A 3,490-nucleotide genomic window follows, 5' to 3' on the forward strand; every position below is an offset into this window, starting at 1 on the left:
AAATTAGCTGGGCATGGTGGTATGTACCTGTAGTCCCAGCTACTTGGGAGGCTGAGGCAGGAGAATTGCTTGAACCCAGGAGGCGGAGGTTGCCATGAGCCGAGATCAAGCCACTGAACTCCAGGTTGGGCGACAGAGTGAGAGTCTATCTCAAAAAAAAAAAAAAAAAAAAAGGCTGCAGCTCTGACTGACATCTTGACTGCAACTTCAGCAGAGATCTTGAGCCAGAGTACCTAGAATATCTGCTCCTGGACTCCTGACCCACAGAAAATATTAATTTTTAATCCATGAAAGGTGAGAAAACTTATTACATAGCAATAGACAATGAATACAAAAAGTAACCTGAATATATGACTAATAATAAGACAGATTTGGTCAGAAAAGTAGCCAGATTCTAGCTGTCGAACTTGTTCCTAGTGTAGAGAGAGGAGAGATTGAGGTAAGAGGGGAGACCAGTATATTTGACATAATTATTTGTCTTTTAAAAGAACATAAATATGTTCTTTTCTTTTTTTTTTTTTGAGACAGAGTCTCGCTCTGTTGCCCAGGCTGGAGTGCAGTGGCCGGATCTCAGCTCACTGCAAGCTCCGCCTCCTGGGTTCACGCCCCTCACCTGCCTCAGCCTCCCGAGTAGCTGGGACTACAGGCGCCCACCACCTTGCCCAGCTAGTTTTTTGTATTTTTTTTTTTTTTAGTAGAGACAGGGTTTCACCATGTTAGCCAGGATGGTCTCGATCTCCTGACCTTGTGATCCGCCCGTCTCGGCCTCCCAAAGTGCTGGGATTACAGGCTTGAGCCACCGCGCCCGGCCATATGTTCTTTAACTTTAGGTGCATATTATTGCTGTCTTTTCTCTCCTCCACTTTCTTTCATAAACAGGATCTGAGTAGGCTGATGTTACTAGGGCATGCACCTCCCTGGATTTAGAGCTACTGAGATCACTGGAGAAGCACTTGAGTATGAATGAAGGACAGAGTCATTTTCTTTCTTTTGATATAAAAAAGGACATTCTAGACCAGGTGCAGTGGCTAACTCTTGTAATCCCAGCATTTTGGAAGTCTGAGGCGAGCGGATCATCTCAGGTCAGGAGTTTGAGACCAGCCTGGCCAACGTGGTAAAATCCCGTCTCTAAAAAAAAAAAAAAAAAAATTAACCAGGCATGGTGGTGCGCACCTGTAGTCCCAGCTATTCAAGAGACTCAGAGAGAAGAATTGCTTGAACCCAGGAGGTAGAAGTTGCAGTGAGCCACTGCACTCCAGCCAGGGCAACAGAGCAACACTCCATCTCAAAAAAATAAATAAATAAATAAATAAGACATTCTAATTTCAGATTCTGCAATAGAATAACATCAGCTTTGTCTTCATAAGGAACTTCGTGTCTTTAAAAAGTACAAATAGTAACTAACAGTGGTGAGAAATGCTAACCTGTTGTGGGATCTTCCTGGATAAAATTATACACCCATATACACACACATATAGACATTAAAAGCCAATTTCCAAGAGGAAAAGTTAATTGTAGACAATATTTCAAAGATCATTCTTGGGAATTATGATGTATTGGACAAATGGAAAGTGGGATTAAGAGTGAGAAGATTAAATATTTGAGAAGAGTTATCAAATTTTACTTGAGAAGGCCTTTCCAATTTTAGTGCACATAAAAATCACTTTTTTTTTTTTTTTTTTTTTTTTTTAGGAGATTTGGGTTGCACTGTTTCCCAGAAGTTCGAGAACTTCTGGACTCAAGAAATCCTCCTGCCTTGGCTTCCCAAAGTGCTGGGATTATAGGTGTGAGCCACCACATGTGGCCCTGTTTGTTTTTTAATAGTTCAAAGTCTAATCATCTGTACAGTGGCAATCAGAGAAGGTCTTTTAAAAATAATTTTATTTTAAAATTATATGTTTTATAATTTTAAATAACAAATTTTAAAATAATGTTTCCATGGGTTTTAATGGAATAATATGCTCTTATTTTGAAATAGCATTTGACTTGCTAATTCTAAAACAAAATGAGAAATTTTTAAATCCAGTTCTGGAGGTAAATTAGCTAAATACACATTTTTATTAGGAAGAAGATGCAGGAGAGAACTGTAAATATCCTGACTGTGTGGTGCATGGTTGGTAGAATCAGTCTTACTACTGACTAGCAACATACACTTTGCAGACGCACACCCTAAGGACATACTGGTACAGCATGACTTAACTGTTCTCAGCATGGACCATCAGTATTTCCAGTCATTTCCACAACTGACAGACTGACAATTGGATTTGTGCAGCAGTGACCCAATTCAGTCACTCAGACAGTTAAAAAGCACAAACATGTCACAACACAGGCAAAAATAGGAAAATGACAGCAAGTGAAATAACAATCAAGAGAAAAGGAAGAACTCTAGGACTGAAGGGAATCACAGGGGACCCTAAGTCTGGCACCTTAATTTTATAGGTGGGAAATGGAGTCATGAACAAATGGAAGCTTGTCTTTGACTACACGCTGCCCTAGCTGGAACCCAGACCTCTCAGCAATTAGCCCAGTGGCCCAAGGATTACTGGGCTCAGCATGGTAAAGTCAACGCTAACCTGCCCCAAGGACAGCAGCCTCCGGGCGTCATCACTGTCTTGGAGGATGCACCTGGCTATTCTGCTGAAGGGTTGCTGTCTCGAGTAATTTTTTTTTTTTTAATTTATCTGTTGTTTTGTACTGAACTTACAGAAAAAGGTTGTTCTTTAAAACAATTTTTTTTTTACTTTAAAAAATCTTTTGAAACATTTAATTGGAAATTGACAAATTATAATTGTATATATTTATAGGTTACAAAGTGATGTTACTATATATGTATACAATGTGGAATGATTAAATCAAACTAATTAACAGATTCATCACCTCACTCATCACTTTTTGTGGTGAGAACATTTGAAATTTACTCTCTTAACAATTTTGGGTCAGGCATGGTGGCTCATGACTGTAATCCCAGCACCTTGGGAGGCCAAGGTGGGAGGATAATTTGAGTCCAGGAATTCAAGACTAGCCTGGGAAACATGGTGAGATCTGTTTCAACTAAAAGTAAAAAATTAGCTGGGCATGGTGATACGTGCCTATAGGCCCAGCTACTTAAGAGGCTGAGGTGGGAGGATCACTTGAGCCCAAGAGGTCGTGGCTGCAGTGAGCCTTGATCACACTACTACACTCCAGCCTGGGTGACAGAGTGAGACCCTGTCTCAAAAACAAACAAAACAATTTTGAAATATATAATACACTATTATCATCTATTGTTACCATGCTGTGCAATATATCTCAAAAAAAAAAAAAACTAAAAGAAATGCTCTTTGTTGAATAACTTTCTATGATTACAAATTTTAAAATAAAACATTATACAGGCCAGGCACGGTGGCTCACGCCTGTAATCCCAGCACTTTGGGAGGCCGAGGTGGGTGGATCACCTGAGGTCAGGAGTTTGAGATCAGCCTGACCAACATGGTGAAACCCCGTCTCTACT

The sequence above is a fragment of the Theropithecus gelada genome, chromosome 7a (genome assembly GCF_003255815.1).
Source record: "Theropithecus gelada isolate Dixy chromosome 7a, Tgel_1.0, whole genome shotgun sequence".
NCBI classification, from domain to species: domain Eukaryota; kingdom Metazoa; phylum Chordata; class Mammalia; order Primates; family Cercopithecidae; genus Theropithecus; species Theropithecus gelada.